Below are 14589 nucleotides of genomic sequence, written 5' to 3'. Positions count from 1 at the left end.
ATAACAACTCATTCTTACAGAAGTTTAGAAAGGATGGAGTTGTTGGCTGGGGAGTTGAGGAAGAATAAAAATGGACAACAAAGATGGAACGTTACGGTGAGTACATAACTTCTATATCTGAAGATGTCCATTTTCATTCTATCCTCAACTGATGGGACAGAGTCCCAGCTACTTGAAATCCCAGGTTGACTCGAAGGATATTCCTGAGCAAGATGAACCAAATGATGGTCAACCTCTGGAAACCAGATCCAATTTCTATTGAGTAATAAAGGTATGGGGAGTAGCCCAAGTTGCTGCTGCACATATATCATCCATGGATGCTCTAGGTTGAAAAACTGAGGAAGATGCCATAGATCTAGTTGAATGAGTCCATAATGGCTGTAGTAAGGTAATACTCAATTTGTTATAATTAAAAGAAATACAGTCAGTCAGCCATATTGATAAAGTTACTTTGGCAACTGGTTTTCCCAATTTCAGTTCTTGAAAAGAAACAAACAATTGGTCAGTTTTTTCTGGTGTCTTTCGTTTTGTGTAGGTGAAATTTAAAATCTTAATTTTTAATGTTTATCATGTATATAATATTTTTTCTTAATTGATCTTTTAATTGTTTGTTAAGTAATTTTATTATGCTACTGGGTGGGCTGTATCTTGTGATTTTAATAGAAAGTATTTAAGGACCTTTTTTTAATTTTGGTTAATTTCACACCGAAGAAAGAATATTTTCCAAAAGCTTTGTGGGTATCAGTAAACATTTATTTATATCCAGCGTTTTCAGAGTCTGTTAGCTTGTTGGTGTTTTTACATTCTGTTTTGCTGTGGACATTTTTGCTTCCTGGATTAATCCCAAGCGCTGGTTATGAAATGAGACAACCCTCATCTGAAATTAACTTTGAAGGCTATTCAGCACCCTCTCATTGTTCACTGAACGAGTTGCTTAATGTACGAGCCAACCCTTTGCTATGGCAGGTAAAGGATTCTTTTACATCTGGAAATGACCATGATTTATGGTCTAATAATAGTTGCCTTGCACAAATTAATACCCTTGAATGAAAGGTTCAAATATTTAAAAGAATCCAGTGGCAATGATTTCGTTTTGCGGCTTATCTTGAATTACTAGTTGTTCCTGGAGGTTTAAGGATTCTTAAAATGCCAACATTCAGAAATACCTACCTCGAACTTTTAAAAAAGTGGCAGGAACTTGATCTCAAGCTAAGCCCAGACTATATGGTGTTGATGAGCCAATTTTTCCCTAAGGTCGAGAATGAGTTGCAGGATGAAATTAATAAAATGGAAAGTGAAATTTCATCAGTCTTCCTTTAAGGAGTGTATTCCTGCCTATGATAAGATTCTAGGAAGGCTAACGGCTTATGATTAATGTTTGGAAAATGTTAAGAAATGTAACCTTGCGAGGAATACAAATGCCTTTCAAACTGGGAATATTCTTTCTTGGCCCAAGAAGCCAAATTCTGATGTAAAGTTAAATCGAGGTAATGTACAGCACCAGCCTGATTCCATGTATGCATTGGATGCCATTGACCTGCCCATTACTTCTATTACCAATGATCTAGTTCAGCAAGTTCCTTCTTGGACTTCACCTTCCACCCAGACTATTTCTTTTGTGAACATGTTTTCCTCTCCAAATCCTCTGACTGGGGGTTCATCTCGTACTTCCCTGTTGCCGGTAATGTGACCCCGGCTGTTACCGATTCAGACGAGGATATTTGTGGTTCCAGGTTGATACTCCAACTCAAACTACTGCAAATGCTCTAACAATGGAACCGAGACCCATCAAGGTGCCATCCACAAAGGGGGGGAGGAGGAGAAAGAAAGTACAATGGGCCACGAACTCGCAGCCGGTCGATTCAAAATGCATAACAGAACGGCAAGTGGTTCTTAATTTGTCTAGTTTGCAATTAACCACTTCTGATCTTTCCTTACTTAGTAAAGGTATAAAATGTATAACTTTTGGCATTGATACTGCTGCATAAGCTTTAACTGATTTAAAACTACTTCTTCTTCTTCCAGCTTTCCCAGATTAGGGACTGCTACAGCGGATCACCTGTCCACTCATGACTGGCAGTGGAGTTTTACGGTGTCGACTTGCCAGCCCAGTGCTCAACCTTCCACAGAAGGCACTTTAACTGATTTAAAACTATTTGTTAGAAATTTGAACTTGAAGCTTATTTTTAAAGATTCTCTTTGTGAATAGCAGCAGCCATGCAGGAGATCTAGTACATTTATTCCTGTTACTTGTCCAGTATTAACGGCTTTTCAGAATATTTGTGAGCAGCAACTATATGACAGTCCTGTCATTAATAAGTATTATAATTTATTTACAGATGAAAGAATTGCTGTTATGAAGTTACAAGCCAATCTGAACATAATCATTAAGGAAGCAGACAAAGGTGGTTTAATTGTTATAATGAATAGATGCAACTATATCTCTGATGAATGAATTTTTGTCTGATGCATGCACTTTCAAACTGATAGGGAAGCTTGATGTTTCTAATTGTATTAGTAGAATTAATATGTATCTACATGACTTGCAATAGATAAATACTATTCCCATTGAATTGCTTATTTTTTTTTACTGTTCCTTTCCCAGTTATTCGTATTCTATACAGCTTGCCTAAGATCCATAAATCCCAGACATGCCCACCAATGAGACCTACTGTATCAGGGAGGGGGTGGGCTACTGAACCTCTCTACTTATTTTTACAGAATGAGCTTAGTAAGTACCTTACACACATTAAAAGCAACATTTGTGATATAGTAGACTCCCTCTTATCCAGCATCTCTTTAACCCATCAAATTTCTGCCATAGTCCTATCAAATGGCAACAGAGAACAGCAGCACTTCTGCCTCCTCTAGGCAAAATAATGACAAGCATGTGAGTTTTAGACTTGATATTCTTTAGAAAAATTAATACTAACAAATTCTGTTATTCTAGCTAGTTTACAACCTATACATGCTATTTTGTATGCTTTTCCTGATTAACCGGACATTCGTTTATCCAGCCTAAGGTCCAGTCTTAGTGAGACCGGATAAAAGGGAGTCTACTGTACTGGGGATTTCTTGACAAAACTCTACTAGTGGCATGAGATTAACAAATGATCTAAATTTACATTTGTTACTTTACATATTAATTCTCTGTTCACTGTGATCCCCGATTCTTATGGATTGGATGCAGTGAGAGAATTTTTATGTACTTATAGCGCTCTACCGAACAGGGAGATAAATACATTACGTGAGTTACTTGATATTGTGTTAAGTAATGATTTCTTTTTAACCAACAGATTTACCATCACATTTCGGGGGTGGCGATGGGTGCACTTGAACAGTTTTCATCCAAAGTTATTTTCTTTAAACGATTTGTGGAAGATGTTTTCTATTATGGAAAGACAACTACAATAACCTCTTGCATTTTGTTTCTTATATTCATCAAACTACAGATTTTTTTAAATTTAAAATGAATTGCTCTACTGAGGAAATTATTTGGATGTGCATATATTATGCAAAAATGGTTGCATACATACTAGCATACATAAGGAAGATGTCCAAGCTAATAGGTTTTTACATCACAACAGTATGCATGCTGGACATACCTTCAATGGTATTGTAAACAGTCAATTTATATGTGCCAGCAAACCAAACACTGATACTGCTAGGTGCATTGAACAAATGAATGATATGAAATTGGGGTTTCTTCAAAGAGGGTATAATGTTGCACAGTTGGATACTTTAGCCATGAGGTATTGAAGGAAGGAGCAATATTTATAGCCATTATTTTTCAAAGTGCACTCCCACAGGTTCTCAGGATCTTAAACTGTGAGAAAAAGAACCTTACGGTACCTCACCACTTATAATAGAAGAACAGATGCTGTTAGGAATGTAATTATTAACAACTAGGGTATTCTACAAGCCTCTGCTGAAATAAGGCAAATAGTAGGATCAGTATTAAGTTTTGCGTATAGAAATTGTTTCTAGTTTAAAGAAAGAATTATGTTTTAAGGATTTTAATCATACGAACGGATTACAGAAAAAGTTCTGTTAGAAAATGTGGCACTTTTCCTTGTTATAATTGCAGTTCTTGTAATGTTATTTGTATGGGTACAGAGCTTATCCACCCTAAAATGAATAGAAAATATACTTTTAAATGTTTTGCCACTTGTAGCACTATTAATATAGCATATATGACAAACTGTCAAAGTTTCTATGCCGGAAAGTCCACATCGATCAGAGATAAGGTGAGGTGTGATTACAAATGTCCTCGCTAAACCCATTACGGAAACTAATTCTAATCATAGTTGTGTGTTTAGAGCTATAGAAGTTTTATGTAGGGATGAAAGAGGGAGGTGACCTTAATAACAGACTTGAAAGAAGTGAATATGAATGAATTATTAGATTGCAAGCTGATTGTACACCTGGTCTAAATGCTTCTGTTAGCACCAAACCAGTTTTGAAATTTAAATAAATGTGCTTACGGTAACAGTGACATTTAAGATCGTAATTTTTAATGTTTATCATGTATATAATTTTTTGTATTTTCTTAATTGATCTTTTAATTGTTTGTTAATTTTGTTACGCTACTGGGTGGGTTGTATCTTGTGATTTTAATAGAATGTATTTAAGGACTGTTTTTTTTTAATTTTGGTTAATTTCACACTGAAGAAGGAATATTTTTCAAAAGATTGTGGTAATCATTAAATGTTTACTTATATCCAGAGTTTTTCAAGTCCATTAGTTTGTTGGATATTGTGTGGTACGGTAATAAACAATTTGTTATGAATAAAAGAAATAGTCAGCCATCTTAATAAAGTTACTTTGGCAAATGGTTTTCCCAATTTCAATTCTTGAAAAGAAACAAAGAATTGGTCAGTTTTTCTGGTGTCTTTTGTACTGTATAAGTAAAAATGTAATTGTCTGTGGACATCCAATAAATGTAACATTTATTCTCCCTTGTTAGCAAATTTAGGAAGGAATACAGGCAAAGTAATGGACTGATTGATATAAGATTCTGACACCACATTGGGAAGAAAGAATGCATTGACTTGTAAAGTAACTATCTTTGTAAAAGATTAAGAGGTTTTTTAGACAAAGTTTAAATTTCAGAAATTCATCTAGCCAAAGTAATGGCTACTAGAAATATCATTGTCCAGGAAAGATATTTAAGGTCACACTTAGCTGCTGGTTTGAAAGGTGGATGGATAAGTGCCTGCAGTACCAGATTAAGGTCCCATGGGGGAGTAAGGTCTTTAAAGAAGTATGCCCTGCAAAAAAGTTTTGCACAACCTAAGAAAGGTGACAGAGGAACCCTCATATCCAATGTGAAAAGTTGATATCGCAGATTAAGTAAAAGTTGAGGAACTAGCTCCTTCTTTAAAAAAATGGGCCAAAAATTCCAGGATGTTATGTACTGGGGCTGAAAAAGGTTGAAAAATGAGCCCAGTATACAAATCTTTTCCCTTTACTGGAATAGAGTTCACATGTTGAAGGTTTATGGAAAGATAAAAGTATATGTCAGGCAGGGAAAGACAGCAGAGGTTGTCTGGCTATTAATGGAATTGGAGAAGTCAGGTCATCAGCCTGAGGTCTGGCATGTCTAGGTGGATCATGCCTGTTGGGTGAGACAGGGGATCTGGAGTTAGATCCAAAATCCAAGGATGGTGAACTAAGTGAGGCCAAAGGAAGGGGAATCAAATTTGTTGAGGCCAATAAGGCTCAATAAGGATGACTTTGCTCTTTAACATGGCTGCTTTCTGTAGGAATTTCGGAAATCAGCGGGTTTGGTGGATAGGCATAAAGTAGACCAGGCCAGTCATGAAGTAGAGCATTCTTCAGTGATTCCCCCTGTGGAGGGATTAGGGCAAAGTAGCTGTTGCATTTGTTGTTTAGGGGAGATGCAAAAAGATAGCAGCAAGGCTGGCCCCATTGGCTGAAAATTATTTTTATTCCATTCTTTTTGTGTTTGCTGATGTACCAAACTACTGACATACTGTCCGTTTGAATTGCAATTGTCCCCGAGGGGAGAGCATCTTGGAGGGCCTACATTGCTAAAGGCACTGTTCTCATTTCTAGGACACTGATATCCAAGTTGGCCTCTTTGGGGGACCAAGTTCCTTGGAATGTCTTCTCAAGATAATGCCCCCCCAACTGGGAAGTGTCCATGGTCACTATGCCCTTGGGCATAGTGACCACGGACGCTTCCCAGTTGGGATTAGGGGAAGCGTCCATGGTCACTATGCCCTTGGGATGGGGGTGGGTGAGTGGGCAGCCTTGTAGAACTTGATCTGATGGAATCAACCACCTGAAACGTCTCTTACATATCTGGGTGATACATATCAGGGTTGATATAGATTACGTATTGACCATTATGTGGCTAGCATTCACTGTAGAATCCTCATGTAAAATCTAGCTAAAGGTACTAGTGTTATTGCTGCTGCCATTGACCCTAGACCTTGAAGACCAAGTGGGCTGAAATCTTGATATTGCAAATTATTTTCCTGACCTGTGCTCATATAGTCTGAGCTCTTAAGGGAGGCAGTGAAGCTATCATTGACTTTGTGTTGAACAGTGCTCCTATAAAATCCAAAATCTGAGATGGTTCCAACTGAGACTTTTCGTAGTTCATGGTTACCCCCAGACGAGAGCACATCTTGAGAACCTAATCTCTTGCCTCTATTACTTGAAGCCTGGTCACTGTGGTTGGTAATGAGCCAGTCATCTAGATATGGAAACACCAGGAAACCTTGCAGTCTCAGGTGGGCTGCTACTACTGCCATACATTTGGTAAACATGCTGGGGGTGGGGTGAGACCAAAGGGCAGAACTCTGAATTGGTAATGACTGGCGCACATCTGGAACCATAAGTACCTTCTGGATTGTCTGTTCATCTTTATGTGATGGTATGTATCATGAAGAACTATCGAGCGCATCTAGTCGTCCTTGTCCAGAAAAGAGAGAATCTAGCCAGGCTCTCTGGTGTAGGGACAATCAGCCCCTGACTGCCGCCAGAGGATGGTAATCGGGCCTCCTTTCAGGATCACTGGTAGGGTCTATCAAAGATAGAATCTCTGGACCCCTGGTTTTGCGGGCCTCCTCTGCTGCAAGGAGGCATCGACCATTAGAATCCCCCATCTACTCCTGGAGGAATCTTCTCCACGTGTGTCATGGAAAGGACCCTGGGATTTCTTTAACCACATTTTTCAGGCACCTCGCTGATTCCTATAACAGGATCTTTGAGGGGTCGAAAAATGTATACCCACAGTAGACAAGGTCTTTCCATCCTTCTCACACCTGGATAACATGTTCTTTACTTTGGGGCCAAACAACGATGTGCCATCAAAAGGAGCAATGACAAAGACTTGAAATGCTCCGCAAAATCATATAAGCACATTTAGGCAAGCCTCCTGACAGAAATGCCTGAACCGGCTGTCCTTGAGGTTCCTTCAACTACATGCAAAATAAGCCTCATGGAAGAATTTAAAATAGATTGTAGGGCAGCTAACTGAGAAGTCATTGATGACTGGACCTCTGCAGAAATGTATCCTGAGAAGGTATTTGATAGCTCCTTAATGAAATTGATCTGTAATATTGTAACATGTGCCAAATAAATCAGGGATCTTAAGGCAAAGTTTGCTGAAGCAAAGACATGCTTCCCAAGCCTGTCCATCGCCCTTGACTCCCTACGGGGTAATGAACAGTGGAGCTCTCCTTGGCAAGTTCCTTTTTGGTGGCTACCGCCACAGTCATGGCATCAATGGTCACCCCCTTTTTCCCAAAGCGGCCTGTCAACAGGTGGTGCCATAATCCTATATGGTCTCCGAGGTATGGGGTCAACTGTTCAGGTTCCTACCCCGCCAACCCAGAGACCAAATCAATGAGCTTTTCAGCAGGAAGAGTCACCCAGGAGGTAGACTGGCCAGTACCGAAAGCCTTCATGAATACAAACTCCTTGGGGATGTCCAGCCACCTCTCTGCTTTAGGATTTGAAGGATGTTGCCAAATGACACTTCAGGAAGTGACCGTGGGGACCCTTCATCTTCATCAAAGTCCATATCTTCTGTGACAGACATCTCTGTGGAGTCCAAGTGCTTCCTCTTGCACATTTTCTTCTTAGGGACCTCCTTAGTGAGATACTCTGGGGAGGCATCAGAAGAAATCAAGATACTCTTTGTGGAAACCTGGAATTCTCATACTGGCTGTCCATGTGGAAGAGAGTGGTGAGGCTCCATGTGCAGACACAGCATGGCTTTAGACTGGGAATCCAAGGGGGTTGGATATGTCTGTTCTGACGAAGCAGACAAAAGTCTCTCCCTAGCCTCAAAGGCATATCACCCCAGAGAGGGAGAAGACCTCGGATCCAAAAAGACAAGCTTTTGGACTGCTGTCGCCTCCTGCTCCGAAGACAATCCTCCCCGAGTCAGAAGACAGAGTCGAGCTAACCTGTGCAGAGGCTCCAAGTCACTGAGACAGCTCCAATAACTTCGGAGTTGATTGTAACACCCCCAGATCCAAGAGAGAAGCTTCAACTCCAACAGCTTTCCGGCTCCACCTAAACCAAAGTACTTAGAGCATGCCTCGGATCCAAAGATATTGCCATCTTCACATCAGAGCCAGATGGAATCAGATGGCTTGGTTCCAAGGACTCTGAAACACAGAGGAATCAGAGGTGGAACTTGAGGCAGGGATGTGGATGAGGGATTGACCTCCAGACCCAAAGGGGTAGGAGCCGGTAGGATGCCCATCTAGCTCTGCGCCAAGATAATCTTCCACACCACTTGTTCCACATCTTCTTCTGTTAAACTCCTGGAAGAATGAGTTGAAACCAAGGATGGGGACCTGGGTCTCTCCAAGAAAGGTAAGGATAGTCTTGAAGGAACAGGGTCTATAGAAGGAGAATACCTTGTTCTAGGCAAGTGATTTACCAAAGAAGTAGACAGATCTGAATTGTTTTTCTTTGGATCCATGGAAATCAGCTCCAACATATTCTATTTTTGATTTCTCAGATCTGAGGTTGAGGTTGGATCCATTGTGAGTTTTTCTCTTTAAAGGTTCCAATACAGTACATTTTGGAGAAGAAATTTCAGTTCCTTTGGATTTAGGGGTTTTATCTCCAGATATAGCCTCAGTGAAATCTGAAGGGAGCAAGTTTTAAGAATAAGTTTATTTTTACATTCAACAAGTGCTCTGTGATTAAATCCATGGCAGACACAGCAGTCCCCTTGAAGGTGCAATGGGCCCAGGAAATATACACATAGTGTGGGCATCTGACATTGGAATTTTGTGCCCACACTTTTCGCATTTTTTGAACTCTGTGGGGCCTTTGAAATCATAGAATAGTATGTGCATGTGTTGTACCTTTAAGAAGTGTTTCAAGGTCAGCATGTGCATATAAATAGCAAGCATGTGCTAGCTTCAGTGCCATTTTGAAAGTGCAGCCAGAGAGTAAACATGTATGAATATAATTGCTAGTTTGTTTATAAGTCTATCTAAATTAAAGTTATTAAGTCTCAATCCTGATGTGTTTGTACATAATAGAGCTGCTTGTACAGAACCCACAAAGACTCATCTAATTTATTCTGACTAGACGAGTGACAGTGTCAGAACTGGGATTCCAGAGACTGCTTTTCAGAGCTACGAGGCCCAGAGTGAACAGTGAAGGTAAACTAAGAGAAACGAGCATGAAAAAGGGCCTGCAACAAAACAAAGGTAATGAAAACTTGCAAAAACTATTTATTTTATAAAAAAGATAAAACGGAGCATTACAAGGGCACAGACCGCATTATTAAACTAGCAAGAGGCACAAAATGAGAAGTTATGTACCTACCATAACGTTTCATGTTAGTTGTCTTCTCTCGCCTTCTTTCTTGCTTGATGGGTTCGGAGCCGATCCTCGGCTCCAACTCGGCACTTGCTAAGCTCGAGAGTCACTTTTACCAGCTCGAGGCAGCCCCATATCCCATGATGCAAGGCGGTAAGTACCCAGATCTCGTTTGATAACAAAAGGCAATAGCACCTAGCATAATAACTTCCCAAAGGAAGAAAGAAGGAGAGAAAAAACCTGAAGGATGGTAGAAGGACCAGCTTTGTATGGACTTCAGAAGCATAATTCCTTGTAGAGAAAGGTCTGTCCAGGCCTGGGGGAAGGAGGGTGGGTCGCAAGAAAGAAGGCGAGAGAAGACAACTAACATGGAACGTTATGGTAGGTACATAACTTCTCAATGTTAAGTTGTCAATCTCGCCTTCATTCTTGCTTGATGGGACCGCGTCCCTAGCACCTCTATCCTGGGTGGCTCAATGAAACAGACTCTTGAGAACTGTAGAGCCAAAACTGGCTCTATCCCTGGAGGCCAAATCCAATTTGTAATGGGAAACAAATGTATGAGGAGTGGCCCAAGTGGCTGCTGCACAAATAGTGTCCAAAGGAAGTCTAGCTTGAAAAGCTGTGGAAGTGGCTAAGCTTCTGGTTGAATGTGCTTTAGGTTTCGAGCACAGCTGTTTTCCCCTGAGCTGATAAATTTCAGAGATGACAGAAGAAAGCCATCTAGACAAGGTCACTTTTGAGACAGGAAGGCCTTTCTTGTTATCAGCATAGGAAACAAAGAGTTGATCGGATTTCCTGAATTGTTTTGTTCTGTCCAAATAATATCTGAGTTGGCGGTGGACATCAAGATAATGCAATTTTGTTCGATCTGTTTGCATAGTTTGGAAAAATACAGGAGATCAATAGCCTGATTCAAATTAGTCTTTGAGGCGACCTTAGGCAAAAAGGTCGGATTAGTTCTCAATGATACCCTGTCTTTGTGGAAGACCAAATAGGGGGGGCGAACAGATAGAGCATGAAGTTCAGACACCCTCCTAGCAGAAGTAATAGCAACCAGGAATAAAGTTTTCCATGAAAGAAATTTCAGGGAACAAGAAACAGCTGGCTCAAAGGGAGGAAGAATCAAGGATGTCAGCACTAAATTTAGGTCCCATTGAGGAGGAGGACTCCTAACTGGAGGTTTTAGGAGGAAGATTCCTTTCAAGAAGGCTCTACAAAGCCTGTAGAACATAATGTTGTGATCTGCGAACCCGACATGAAAGTTCGAGATAGCGGCCAATTGAACTTTGACTGTGGAGGAAGAGGAGCCCGCGTGAAAAATCTCCGCTAAGAAATCCAAAACTGCTTGTACTGGAGCAGTGAAGGGATCAATATTTTTGGCTTTAGCCCAATAAGAAAAACGTTTCCATTTGCTAGTATAAATCCTCCTAGTGGAGGATTTTAAGGAAGCTACTATGATGTCTCTAACAGGGTTAGAGATCATAGGAAGCCTGGCTAAGGAAGGAAGTGGAGCAACCATGCTGTGAGGTTGAGAGAAGGGATAGACCTGTGCAGCTGACCGGATTGGTGAATCAGAAGATCTGGCACTGGGTCCAGATGCCACGGCTGCACCAAAAGGTGACGATGGAGGAACGGAAACCAAATTTGTCGAGGCCAATAAGGAGCAATGAGAATCATTTTGGCTCTCAAAACGGTTGCTTTCTGGATAACTTGAGGGATCAGAGGAAAAGGAGGAAAGGCATAAAGAAGTCCCTGGGGCCAATCCTGGGTCAGAGCGTCTCTGGGGGGATGGCCTGGCAGTGGGAAGAGAGAGAAGAAATCTGGGCATTTGCTGTTTTGGGGAGTAGCAAAAAGATCGCAACATGGGCGACCCCATTCCAGAAAAATCTCTTCCACTATAGATTGTTTGAGAGACCACTCGTGAGGCATGAGAATAGCTCTGCTCAAGCTGTCCGCTAAAATGTTGGTTTTCCCAGGGATATGCGTTGCTACCAGAAACCGATGAGAGGAGATCGCCCATTGCCAAAGTCTGAGCGCTTCGACACAAGGGTAGGACTTGGTTCCGCCCTGTTTGTTGATATACCACACTACAGACATGTTGTCTGTGTGGACTGCAATTGTCCCCAAGGGAAGAAAGTCGTTGAGGACTTGCAACGTTAAAAGCACTGCTCTCATCTCTAGGACATTTATGTGCAGGTGGTATTCGAAAGGTTGCCACGTCCCATGAACCATCCTGCCCTGATAATGCCCCCACCCGATCAGGAGGCATCCGTAGTGACAGTGGCGACCGGGGATGGGGTACAAAGGGTCTGCCTTGGTGAATCTGGGGAGAAGTAATCCACCAAGCAAGATGATTCTTGCATATCGGTGTCACCAGTATGTGGTGACGCATCGGAAGTTGTTGGTAAGACCACTGAGTGAACAACATCCACTGAAGAAGGCGCATATGGAAGCGAGCCAGGGGAAGAAGGGTAATGGCCGCAGCCATGAGGCCCAACACCTTTAGAACCATTCTGGCCTGTACCTTCTTGCTGGCTAGAATGATCCTGACGTGACTTTGAATGTCTGAGATTCTTTGATCTGTAAGGGTAGCTGACATCCGAACAGTGTCTCAGTTTACGCCTATGAAAGTAATAGACTGGCAGGGCAATAAGGAGGATTTTCCTGAGTTGATCGCCCAATTGAGAGCAAAGATTTATTGTATAATCCCTGGCTTGAAGAAGCTGATGCCTGGTGGTGGCTGAAAGGAGCCAGTCGTCGAGATACAGAAACACCTGGAATCCTTGACATCTCAGGTGAGCCGTTACCACTGCCATACATTTGGTGAATACTCTGGGGGCTTAGTGAGACCAAAGGGCAGGGCTCTGAACTGGAAATGACTGGACCCCAGCCGAAAGCGGAGAAATCTCCTGGAGCGTCTGTGAATTTTTATGTGATAGTACGCATCCTGAAGATCTATTGAGCACATCCAGTTGTCCTTCTGTAAGAAGGGCAGAATTGACTGAAGAGTGACCATTCGGAATCTTGCCTTCCTCACAGACTTGTTGAGTCTGCTGAGATCCAATATTGGTCTCCAGTCTCCTGTCTTTTTGGGGACCAAAAAGAACCTTGAGTAGATTCCGGGCTCTGAATGATCTGTTGTAACTGGCTGAATGGCTCTTTTTGCAGAAGTTTTAAGACTTCTAACTCTGCAATTTCCTTAGACCGGTGGTACATCTGAAAGGGAATTTGAGTGATAGAAAGGACTTTCCTCGAAAGGAATTTTGTAACCCTCGGATATGATCGACTGTACCCATCTGTCTTGAGTGAGGGAACGCCAGGCTTCTGGGTACAGCGATAGTCTTCCCCCGACTGCCTCCAAGGATGGACAGTCGGGTAACATCTCAGGGATGCTGAAAGGGCTTGTCAGAGAGAGGCTCTCTGCTTCCCTGGTTTTGTGGACCCCCTCTGCCTCTAGAGCGGCATCTGTTATTGTTACCCCCTCTGCCTCTAGGGGTAAACTGACCACGTGAATCCAGCGTGACTCCTTGGGATTTGCGGAACCACATTTTGCCACCCTTCTGCCCTTTGGGGTAAGGTCTAGAAGGGGTGGAAAAACGGACCCTACGGCAGAAAGAGTCTTGCCGTCCTGCTCACACCTGGTCAACGTTTCCTTCACTTGAGGACCAAACAAAGCTGAGCCATCAAAGGGAGAGTTTGTGAAGGACGCCTTAAAGGGATCTGCAAAATTACAGAGCCGCATCCAGGCTTGGCGTCTAAGAGCCACACCTGTACCTGCGGCCCTACTCGCTCCATCTGCAGCATATGATATCAGTCGCATGGAGGAGTTAGCAATAGAATTAAGGGTTCCTAGCTGTGAAGCAATTTTTTCTTGAGCCCCTGCAGCTGTAGGATCCTGTACTACTTCACCTAGCTCCTTAAGGATATCCCTCTGGAGTCTGGTGAAGTGACATAGGTAGTTCAGCAAACGCATAGCAAAGGTCGCTGAAGAGAACATCCGCTTACCATACCTATCCATGGTCCTAGAGTCCTTATTAGGAGGATGGACAGGTATGGAAGGATCTGCAAGTTCCTTCTTAGTGGCAGCCGCCACCACCATGGCATCAGCAGGGACACCTTTCATGAGGAATTGCTTGTCCGACGGGGCAGTAATAAATTTAGAAGGCCTCCTAGGGACTGGCTCTACAGAGTCAGGAGCAGCCCAAGCCTTTCGAGCAATAACCTGCATAAGGGGGTCGAAAGGCGGAGACACCCAGGAGGTGGAGGGCCGAGATCCAAACGCCTCCAGGTATACTGACTCATCCTCAGAGGGATTATTGGTGGGCCAGTTTCCCCTCTGTCTAAGGAGTTCTAGGATGTCTGAAAAGGAGACATCCTCAGAGGGGGATCTTGCGGATCCCTCTGACTCATCTAAGTCAGTATCTGAAGTGATAGACTCGGGGGAGTCTACGTGTTTCCTCTTACAGGTCCTCTTTCGTGGAGGATCCCCTGACTGATCAGGAGAATCCTCGGAAGAGGGGGATATTCCCAGTGGGGAAACCTGAGGCAGAGGATCTCTGGGTCCGGGAGCAAGAGAAGTGGCAGAGATATCGACAGGCACCATAGAGGGAGGAGCTAAGGGAACAGACTGCTGGCTGAGTCCAGTGGCCAGCACACTCTTCATCACCTCGAAGGCTCCCCTCCCAGGGAGGTCCGAGAGAACCCGTTCCGAAGAACCAGGAACTCCAGGGCCCACTGAAACGGAAGGCTCCGAGGCAGATGTCG

At 42.6% G+C, this 14589-nt stretch overlaps 1 protein-coding gene across 1 annotated transcript in view; it reads right to left on the bottom strand.

Annotated features, from left to right (window-relative positions):
• Positions 1-14589, bottom strand: part of ERI3 (ERI1 exoribonuclease family member 3) — a 3093638-nt gene that overhangs the window by 1490074 nt on the left and 1588975 nt on the right. The window lies entirely within an intron of this gene.

The sequence above is a fragment of the Protopterus annectens genome, chromosome 10.part0, assembly GCF_019279795.1.
Source record: "Protopterus annectens isolate FY-2018-M chromosome 10.part0, PAN1.0, whole genome shotgun sequence".
In the NCBI taxonomy this organism is placed as follows: domain Eukaryota; kingdom Metazoa; phylum Chordata; order Ceratodontiformes; family Protopteridae; genus Protopterus; species Protopterus annectens.
The sequence above is the reverse complement of the archived record's forward strand: the minus strand, read 5'-3'. Positions and strand labels throughout refer to the sequence as shown.